The 11,272-nt window shown below is 44.2% G+C and overlaps 1 long non-coding RNA gene across 1 annotated transcript; it reads right to left on the bottom strand.

The window, feature by feature from the left end:
* Window positions 1-4,715: 4,715 nt before the first annotated feature.
* LOC309525403 lies at window positions 4,716-7,308 on the bottom strand. Its single transcript, XR_014216231.1, has 2 exons — window positions 5,989-7,308; window positions 4,716-5,446 (listed from the first exon to the last, which is right to left on the bottom strand). It is a non-coding gene; the product is annotated as an uncharacterized lncRNA (long non-coding RNA).
* Window positions 7,309-11,272: the final 3,964 nt, after the last annotated feature.

Below are 11,272 nucleotides of genomic sequence, written 5' to 3'. Positions count from 1 at the left end.
ATTGGACAAACAGGCCAAACCTTACGCCAAAGAATAAACGGACATAAATCTGACATCAAGAATCACAAAACAGAGAAACCAGTAGGAGAACACTTCAATCTCCCAGGACATTCTATACAAGATCTCAAAGTAGCTGTTTTACTACAAAGGAATTTCAGAAATAGACTGGAAAGAGAAGCTGCTGAATTGCAACTCATTACCAAACTTAAAACCATGGAGAGACCTGGTTTGAACAAAGACATTGGATTCTTATCTCATTATACATGACTAAACCATTTCTCACCTTCTCACCCCTTGCCTTTTCCTGTAAGACCTATTACAGTCGTTAAGAGTCGTCAACAGGCTCTCCCAGCTATCTGCCAATCTCCCATTCCCACCCCCTTCTGAGTAACACCCCTCCCCACCTTCTCACTATATAGAAGGATCTGGCAACTTCTGTTTCAGTGTATCTGAAGAAGTGTGCATGCACACGAAAGCTCATACCAAGAACTAACTTAGTTGGTCTTTAAGGTGCTACTGGAAGGAATTTTTTTTATTTTGACTATGGCAGACCAACACGGCTACCTATCTACTATTCAAATGGTTAAATCCACCGAGTTTAGCTCCAGTTCCTAGAAAGGCCAGAGAGAGAGAGAGAGAGAGAGAGAGAGAGTGGAGGAGGCAGAGGAGGAAGAAAGATGACGATTGAATAGGAAAACTACTTCCTTGCCAGACCTTTTCCCATCGCGCCCCCTGGAGGTGGGTGGCGGAGTTGGTTTGTTCTACGACCTTTGCAGAAAAGGGGGTTCGCGTTGGAGCCTTTTAACAGATCTCCCCACCCGCAGCTGCAGTTAGCAGGGTTTGCATTGCAAAAGGCTGCAAGGAGAGGTGAGCGTGGAGGGAAAGGAAGGGGGTTTAAAGGGGAGCCTAGTAAGTTCCAGAGAATGGACAGCAGCAGCCCAAGAGCTGGTTGCGCAAGAAGGGAGAGAGACTGAAGAAGAGGAAGAAAAAAGATCCGTTGTGTGTTCAGATACTCTGGTTTCGTCGATTATCTGGCATTTCACCCTGGTAAATCCACGTGTGTGTGTGTGTGTGTGTGTTTTGGGAAGGGGTGCCTTCATCATTATGATTGTAAAATAGTAATACCGGTACATTTCTGGTCAAAGCGTTTCTGCTCATGCAAGCCTATCCAAGATGCCTAGAATGCTTTAGTCGGCCTTTAACTACACATATTTTAATAAACAGCTTGTTTTTTTTATCTGTTTTTGTTGTTGTTGACAGTTATCATCATTATTTGCAAACTCTTTTGAGGTTTTGGGTGCAATCCAGCAGTATGCAATATAGTTATTACTCATATCTTTATTTACTATCCCAGCTTCCTAACAGCTTGTGGTACCAGCTGCTTCCTGGTTGGCCACACAGAGAACAGAATGCTGAACTAGAGGGGACACTGGCCTGAAATAGCAGGGCTCTTTTTGGTTGTTGTTGTGGCCCTCAGGCTGAAAAAGTGCCCCATCTCTGCTGCAAAGGGAGAGATCTGAGACATCCCTCTGCCCAGTCACCATCCGCCTCATTTCCTAGGGCAGGTGTCCGAGAGCAGAATCCCAGGTGACAATTTTAATATTTATTTATGGCACCATTTATATGCCGTTCCCAGGGAGTTCTCTGGCAGCCTACGATAAAGAGGTCCAAAGGCAGTCCTAACCTTGGATTTGATATCCCGCCTTTCACTCCCCTTCAAGAGTCTCAAAGCGGCTCACATTCTCCTTTCCCTTCTTCCCCCACAACAAACACTCTGTGAGGTGAGTGGGGCTGAGAGACTTCAGAGAAGTGTGACTGGCCCAAGGTCACCCAGCAGCTGCATGTGGAGGAGCGGAGACGCGAACCCGGTTCCCCAGATTACGAGACTACAGCTCTTAACCACTACACCACACTGGCTCTCCAAGCATACAAATGTATCCTTAAGCATAGAAATGCAGCATAGCATTAAGCAACGTGGAAAAAACACGTTGAAAACTAAAGAATTCTCAAGCAGCCCCAGCAGAACTCAAAACCCTTAGAGTTCCAAGTCCTGCAATCCCTTAAAGACTTTGAAACTTTATTTTAAAAAAAGCTGGGATGCTATATATCTTCACCCAACTCTGACTTGTGCTGTGTTCACATTACTGTCTTAGAACAAAATGAAGCAGTCTTCCCTCTGGCCCACATGATATGAATATCATGCAAATAGCCCTAAAGAGAGGTTTCAAATCTCAGAATACTGTAGTTGTGCTCTTTGTGCCTCTAGGCAAAAGTGCTGTTTTCAAGTGCTGCAAAAGAGGAAAGGACAAAAAATGCATCTATCCAGCCATACAGAAACACCTCTCTTTTCCTTTCATGCAACGAAAGGCTTTATAACAATTCAAGTCAGGCAAAAGCACTCAAGGAAGGAAAGGCCTCTGCGAGGGGTTGTGACTTAGTGGTCCTGAGGGCCAAACGGAGAGGCTTGAAGGGTCACTTTTGTTCCTGAGCCTGAGGTTCCTTACCCCAGCCTTAGGGCATTGTCTTGTTGCTCACCTGGTGCTGAGCTGCTTGTCTTTCTGCAGTCAGACAAGTCCTTTTCTTTGCCCAAGATGTTTAGGTTTTTTAGATCCTAGCCTTTCATCTTCTGTGTCACTACTGCCTTTTGGCTGTTCTCATACTGTGGCGAGCCATTTTAAAAGACTTCAGCCTGACATGTGGGGTAAGATTTATTCGTAAGAAATAAGCACCCAGAGCAGGATGTGACTCATATTATGATTCTCCCTTTCGTCCTGGGCAGGTTATGGACGGGTGCATGAGAATATGACGGAAGAAGCTTCAGGAGCAAGTGGATCTGGGAAAGATTTGAGTGAAGCTGCTCCCAGAGGATTGTTTGGATGTGAAGAAAGTGAAAGATCATGATTATGGTGCCCTAAAGCCATGTGCTGATGTCAAAGGCGGCTTCCAACAGAGCTGAAATCCTAAACACCAAATAATGCATACAGGAGAGGATAAATATAAGTGTTCAGAATGTGGGAAAACCTTCAGCCGGAGCACCAACCTTCTTGTACATGAAAGAACCCATACCGGAGAGAAACCATACGAGTGCTCCAACTGTGGGAGAAGCTTCACCCACAGCTCAAATCTTAGGGCACATGAAAAAATCCACACAAGAGAAAAGCCGTATACATGCACAGACTGTGGCCAGACCTTCTATCACAGCTCGAGCCTTACAGCGCATGAGAGAATCCACACAGGGGAGAATGTACACAGGTGCCCACACTGTGAGAAGATCTTCACTCGTGGCTCAGTTTTTAGGAAACACATGAGAATCCATACAGGTGAGAAACCATTCAAGTGCGCAGACTGTGGGAAAAGTTTCTCTCAGAGGTGCAATCTAATCATCCACGGGAAGACCCACACAGGAGAGAGACCCTTTAAGTGCTCCAATTGCGGGAGAAACTTCAGTCGAAAATGTGACCTCATCGCACACGAGAGAATCCACACGGAAGAGGACCCATACAAGTGTCCGCACTGCAGGAAAAGCTTCTCTCAGAAGTCCAACCTTGTCATACATGAGAGGATCCATACAGATGAGAATCCATATCCATGTCTGCACTGTGGGAAACGCTTCCGTCAGAAGGGGAACCTCATGACGCACGTGCGGATCCACACAGGAGAGAAGCCGTACCAGTGTCTGGATTGTGGGAGGAGATTCAGTCAGAAGGGCAGCCTCACATCACATGAGAAAACCCATTCAAGAGAGAAAAGGACATCTTGCATGCAGGAAGTGAGGACTTGATATTTTCCAGCCTCAGGTGGAAGTACCTGATTTAGTTTTTTGGCTTGGGAGAGCCCTGGTAGTTCCTCAAAACTTTACTAAGGGATCTCTCAGTACAAAGATCAATAGGGGCAAACATGCTTCCCTGAAAGATGGATTGCCCACTACTATTGATCGTCCTCAACACATAGCTATCGATCTACCAGGCTTGTCTTGTGTTCTTGTGCACCACAAACCCTGCCCCTAAAAAGATGAAACCCTAGTTATTGTGGCTGGAGAGATACAGGACTGTGAAACCAGCTAGGAACAGTTAGAAGTAGTAACATTACTCAGCAGCACTCAAGCTTTAATACATCTGTCACGAGTTTTAAAAAGAAAAGGCATTTGGGGGGGATTACTTAAAATACTCTGTGTTTGAAGCTCTTGGGGGTTCTTAAAATGATATGTTGTATGTGTATATTTTAGCTCTGGTGTTGGAATTTGCTCTGCAGAGGGCCTCAAATGGTAGGAAATGGTTTAAGAGAAGGGCAGGTTCATAACCGCCTCTTCCTGGTATTTCATTTAACAGAGTCCTACCGCCTCAGTTTCATAACGGAGTGGGTCAACTGCTCCTTCTTCATAGTTATCCCGTATTTGCACTTGGGAATTGATCACTTTCGCCTGCCTACAGTGGAGTTATCAAGGATTGTTGGGGAAATTAACGCGAAACACTGAACACTAAAAAGATAATTCTACTACAAATTAGATTTGTAATGAAACGCAGCAGTCTGTAGGGTGCTCATGGCTATCTTGCTGTCTTCTAGAATACTTTCTCTCTCTCTCTCTCTCTCTCTCTCACACACACACACACACACACACACACACACCACACTTTTCCTGTCTCATCAGAGAATCAGCTTTTCAAGGCCACTAGAAATGTGTGTTCCTCTTTGGCCTGTTTTCAGAACGTTTTCTAAAGTTGCTGGGGTTCCTCTATGCCTGCTGATACTTTGTGCATGGATGTTGCCATTTTGGCTACCTTTGGGCCAGCACTTGAAGAACCCAGTAGCCATGTGATTGCCTCCTTTCTTTTTTTTTTTTTTTTTGCTTTTAAATAAAAGTGTTTTCTTTTTCTCCTTCCCACCGTCCCCTTCCCACCTGTTTTTATATGTAAGTGCACAACACTGAACATTTCACTGCCACCCCTCCATGGCTCAGTTTACAATTCACAACAACCCATAAAATAAAAGAAAGGGAGGAGACTCACTTGAATGAAACCTCCACTGTACAAAAGCAGTCCCTGCATATAGAAATCTAGCAAGTCAGGGGAAAGAATGTTAGGGCCAAATTAATGCTACTGCTTGTGGGTGTCTTCCCACAGGCTTCTGGTTGGCCACGGTGAGAACTGCATGGGCCATTGGCCTAATCCAGTAGGCTCTCCTTGAGTTCTTAGGCCCAGCTTCCATAATTCAGTTTGGGCTAAAGTGTTGATGAAGGTGAGATTCAAACCCACATGCATGAGAAGCAATGGATGAGCCAGTCATCACCTTCACCTTGTGATCATGAGGGTAGGGGACCCAAACCTGTACCTGGATGGACTCGAACCACCATTCTTCTGGTTAACAACTAGACACACTAACCAGTGGAGCCACAGAGAGCTGAATGGTTTCCCCCCTCAGCCTCTGGGCTGAGGTTTTGTTGCTGGAGCTGAATAGATCAGTGTTTCCCAAACTTTTTTGGGCAACGGCACACCTGTTTAAGGAAAAAAATCTCGCGGCACACCACCGCGGCACAGCCCCGTGACGTCAGCGCGCAGCGTCACGCCGGGAGGGACGCATGAAAGTGAAAGTTTTTCCCTCCCCCTTGCCGGGGAACCTCCAAGCTTTGGGGGTGGGAGGAGGCAGCAGAGCGAGGGACTGAGGGACGGCGGCTGTTGTGGTGGTGGCGGCGATAGCGGGCGGAGGAGGGGGCGGCGGCGGGGCTTGAGGAGCCGTTGCCGGGAGTTGCTGCTGCTGTTGCTGCTGCTGCCCGGACATGCCGGCCTCCTCCTCCTCCGCTGTCTCGCGCTCCTCCCTTTTGCACGCGCTGCCCCGCCGCTCGGCACCACCACCACGGAGCCGCCCCCAGCTCGACGCGGATCCTCGCCGCCGCCGCCTCTCACCACCCGACTCGCCCGCCTCCCTCCCACGGCACACCAGCCAATGTCTCACGGCACAGTAGTGTGCCGCGGAACACCGGTTGGGAAACACTGGAATAGATGACAAACAGACTGATGGTTCGAGAGGCTGAACAATTTAATGTCTGAGCAAACTTGGTCACTACATTTTCACCCTGAAGCCCACATCATTTCTGAACAGAGGATTCGTTCTTTTTTAATTTAAACATTATTCTTAGTTTAACATAGAAAAATATTACCGATTAAAATCTACTTGTGGTTCTAAAAATTTGTTTCTCTCATTGATGCAGTCTGCATTCAATTCCTGGTCAAGGAATATGTTTTTCTCTTTATTTACTTATTACTTGCAAATGCTTAATATAGATAGATAACAGCAATCAAGATCCCAAACTCATCACCCAGAGTCTTCCCTTTTCCCTTCTTAGAAAGCACAGCTGAACACACCCCTTGGCAAAAAGGAAGCGAGAGGAGGAAGTTGCCTTCTCAGAGGCTCCAACTCAGGACCTTCAGATTATGAAACTGACTGGCTACTTCATACGCTAAGAAGGGGGCAGAGTAGCATCTCCTCCCTATTGAGGATGTGAGTATGGCAGCTCATGGAAGTACTGTTCACAAGAGGCAGAGCCAGATTTGTTAACAAATCAGGAAACCTGCTAGCGTGGCAGTTGAAGAAAAGTGAACAAAGAAACTCCATAAACAAAATTAATATAAATGGAAAGATCACAGATAAGATGAAGGAAATAAGAGCAGCATTTGTAAAATATCTCTCAGAATTGTATAGGAAAGGGAAGGAAAAAGCTTTTAAAATAGAGGAATATATTAAAGGTAATCTGCCAAAAATAAAAGAGGAACAAATGGTAATCTTAAACACACAAATAACTGCTCAAGAAGTGTTAGAGGCAATAAAGTGGACAAAAAAATGGCAAGTCCTCGGGTCCAGATGGATGAATGGCAAAGTATTATAAAAAATTAAGTAAACCCATTGAAAGATGTCATGAATGAGATATTAAATACAGGTGAAATCCCAGAAACATGGAAAGAGGCTTACATTACAGTAATTCCAAACAAGATTCAGATTTGCTGCAAATTAAAAATTAAAAGCCTATCTCATTGTTAAACCATAGTTATAAATTATTTGCAAACATCTTAGCTAATAGAATGAAAAAAATATTAAATGAGTATATACATCAAGATCAGGCAGGATTTCTTCCAGGTAGACAAATGAAAGAGAATATAAGAAATATATTAAATGTGATAGAATATCTGGAGGTCAAAAATGAAAAGAAAGCAGCAATGATGTTTATAGACACTGAAAAAGCCTTTGACAATGTTTCTTGGAATTTCATGACAAAAGTACTTGAATAAATTATTGTGGATTCAAATTTTTAAAGGGAATTTACTGGGAAAAGTGAGTTTAAATTGAAAGCATATGCTGATGATTTAGTAATTACAGTGGAAGATCCAAAAAATTCTCTCCTTAGAGTTATAGAAAAAATTCAAAAAATTGGGCAAGTGGCAGGATCTAAATTAAATAGAAACAAAACTAAGTTATGAGTAAAAAAATTGAAGAAAGAAAAAAAAGAGCTGGAGTAAAGTATTGAGATAGAAGTCCATAAAAAAGTAAAATATGGATATGGCTAACTGCAAAAAATATAAATATATAAAAATTATGAAAAAGTGTGGCTTGAGATCAAAGAAATTTAGAAATATGGAACAGAATGAACCTCTCCCTACTAGGAAAAACAGCAGCGGTAAAAATGAATGTTTTGCCAAAAATGCTCTATTTCACACTGTGAACTGAATGATTGAGTAAGCTACTTTTATATAGATTTTAATAAGACTGTTGTGTCTATTATTTTTAAGAGGGACAAGGGATCTTACCAGGAATCTTATACTGAGAGGCTCAGATGAGCCTGCAACAAGCAAAGCTCTGTGCGTTTAAAGGGGAATGCTACTCTGATAAGATATAGAACTTGCTAACGCAAGTTAGAATCATAGAATCATAGAGTTGGAAGAGACCACAAGGGCCATCGAGTCCAACCCCCTGCCAAGCAGGAAACACCATCAGAGCACTCTTGACATATGGTTGTCAAGCCTCTGCTTAAAGACCTCCAAAAAAGGAGACTCCACCACACTCCTTGGCAGCAAATTCCACTGTCGAACAGCTCTTACTGTCAGGAAGTTCTTCCTAATGTTTAGGTGGAATCTTCTTTCTTGTAGTTTGGATCCATTGCTCCGTGTCCGCTTCTCTGGAGCAGCAGAAAACAACCTTTCTCCCTCCTCTATGTGACATCCTTTTATATATTTGAACATGGCTATCATATCACCCCTTAACCTCCTCTTCTCCAGGCTAAACATGCCCAGGTCCCTTAGCCGTTCCTCATAAAGCATCGTTTCCAGGCCTTTAACCATTTTGGTTGCCCTCCTCTGGACACGTTCCAGTTTGTCAATGTCCTTCTTGAATTGTGGTGCCCAGAACTGGACACAGTACTCCAGGTGTGGTCTGACCAGAGCAGAGTACAGTGGCACTATTACTTCCCTTGATCTAGATGCTATACTCCTATTGATGCAGCCCAGAATTGCATTGGCTTTTTTAGCTGCCGCGTCACACTGTTGGCTCATGTCAAGTTTGTGGTCAACCAAGACTCCTAGATCCTTTTCACATGTACTGCTCTCAAGCCGGGTGTCACCCATCTTGTATTTGTGCCTCTCATTTTTTTTGCCCAAGTGCAATACTTTACATTTCTCCCTGTTAAAATTCATCTTGTTTGTTTTTGCCCAGTTCTCTAATCTGTCAAGGTCGTTTTGAAGTGTGATCCTGTCCTCTGGGGTGTTAGCCACCCCTCCCAGTTTGGTGTCATCTGCAAATTTGATCAGGATGCCCTTGAGTCCATCATCCAAGTAATTGATAAAGATGCTGAATAAGACCGGGCCCAAGACAGAACCCTGTGGCACCCCACTAGTCACTCTTCTCCAGGATGAACAGGAACCATTGATGAGCACCCTTTGGGTTCGGTCAGTCAGCCAGTTATAAATCCACTGAGTGGTAGCATAGTCAAGACCGCATTTTACCAGCTTCTTTACAAGAATATCATGGGGCACCTTGTCAAATGCCTTGCTGAAATCAAGGTAGGCTACATCCACTGCGTTCCCTTCATCTACCAGGCTTGTAATTCTGTCAAAAAACGAGATCAGGTTAGTCTGACATGACTTATTTTTCAGAAATCCATGCTGACTATTGGAGATCACAGCATTCCTTTCTAGGTGCTCACAGACTGTTTGCTTAATGATCTGCTCCAGAATCTTCCCTGGTATTGATGTCAGACTGACTGGGCGGTAATTATTTGGGTCCTCTCTTTTCCCCTTTTTGAAAATAGGGACCACATTTGCCCTCCTCCAGTCTGCCGGGACTTCGCCTGTTCTCCAGGAATTCTCAAAGATGACTGCCAGTGGTTCTGAGATCACATCTGCCAGTTCTTTTAATACTCTTGGATGCAGTTCATCTGGCCCTGGAGACTTGAATACATCTAAACTAGCCAAATATTCTTGTACTATCTCCTTAGTTATTCTGGGCTGTGTTTCCTTTGCTGAATCATTTGCTCCAAATTCTTCAGGTCAGGCATTGTTTTCTTTATCGGAGAAGACTGAGGCAAAGAAGGCATTGAGGAGTTCAGCCCTTTCTGTGTCCCCTGTTTGCATTTCACCATCTTCTCCTCTGAGTGACCCCACTGTTTCTTTGTTCTTCCTTTTGCTACGAACATACACATAAAAGCCTTTTTTGTTGCTTTTAACCTCTCTAGCAAGCCTGAGTTCATTCTGTGCTTTATCTTTTCTGACTTTGTGTCTACACGTGCTGGCTATTTGTTTGAATTCCTCTTTGGTGGTTTCCCCCCTTTTCCATTTTTTGTACACATCCTTTTTTAATCTTAATTCAGTTAAAAGTTCTTTAGATAGCCACCCTGGCTTCTTTAGGCACCTTCCATGTTTCCGTCTCATTGGTATTGCCTGACGTTGTGCTTTTACTATCTCCCTCTTAACAAACTCCCAGCCATCATGAACTCCCTTTCCTTTTAGTATTGCTGCCCATGGGATCTCACCCAGCACTTCCCTCAGTTTTATGAAGTCGGCTTTCTTAAAGTCAAGAAATTGAGTCCTAGTATGCTTGGCTGCTCCTTTCCGCTGTATAGTAAACTTCAGAAGAGCACGATCACTCGCGCCTAATGATCCATCCACATCTACCCCACTAACCAGGTCATCAACATTGGTTAGGACCAGATCTAAAATGGCTGTTCCTCTTGTTGCTTCTCCCACTTTCTGGACAATGAAGTTGTCTGCAAGGCCAGTGAGGAATCTGTTTGACCTTATGCTCTTGGCTGAGTTTGACGTCCAACAAATATCCGGGTAATTGAAGTCCCCCATTACTACTATCTCCCTTCCTTTTGCATGCTTGGCCATCTGTTCCAGGAAGGCATCATCTATGTCCTCCGTTTGGCTTGGGGATCTATAGTAAACTCCCACAATGAGGTCTCTGTTATTCTTCTCTCCCTTAATTTTGGCCCAAATGCTCTCACTTTGGCTTTGAGGTTCTAAATCTTGGATCTCTTCACAGGTATACACATCCCTGACATATAACGCCACTCCTCCTCCTTTCTTGTCTGGTCTGTTTCTCTGAAATAGATTGTATCCCCCCATTATTACATTCCAATCGTGGGACTTATCCCACCAGGTTTCATTGATGCCTATTATGTCATATTTAGTTTGCTGTACCAAGAGCTCAAGCTCATCTTGTTTATTTCCCATGCTTTGCGCATTAGTGTACAGACATTGAAGTCCATTAATCATTCCCCCGTGTCTCTTATTTAAGGATTTTTTTCTCCCACCACTAGGTCTGCGTGCTGTTTGCTCCATTTGGTCTATGACATTTGGATGGTCATCTTCATCAATTGGTAGACTCCTACCTTCAGGAGCACTGTCTCCCTCCCCCACATTAGTCAGTTTAAAGCCCTCCTGATGAGGTTTCTGAGATTTTTGGCAAAAACATTTCTCCCAACCGTTGTGAGGTGCAGCCCATCACTTGCCAGAAGTCCATCTTCAAGAAACTGCAGTCTGTGATCTAAGAATCCAAACCGTTCCTGTTTACACCATCTGCGAAGCCAGCTGTTCACTTCCACTATTTCCCCCTCTCTCCCTGGGCCACGTCGTTCAACTGGGAGGACAGACGAGATGACAATTTGTGCATTTAGTTGCTTCAATTTCCTGCCGAGAGCCTCGTAGTCTCTTTTGATCTTCTGGAGGCTATTGCTTGCAGTGTCATTGGTTCCCACATGAACCAAGAGGAAAGGGTATTTGTCAGTGGG

Source organism: Podarcis vaucheri, assembly GCF_965113315.1.
Source record: "Podarcis vaucheri genome assembly, chromosome: 2".
Lineage (NCBI taxonomy): Eukaryota > Metazoa > Chordata > Lepidosauria > Squamata > Lacertidae > Podarcis > Podarcis vaucheri.
Note: the sequence above shows the minus strand (reverse complement) of the source record. Positions and strands in the feature narration are given on the sequence as shown.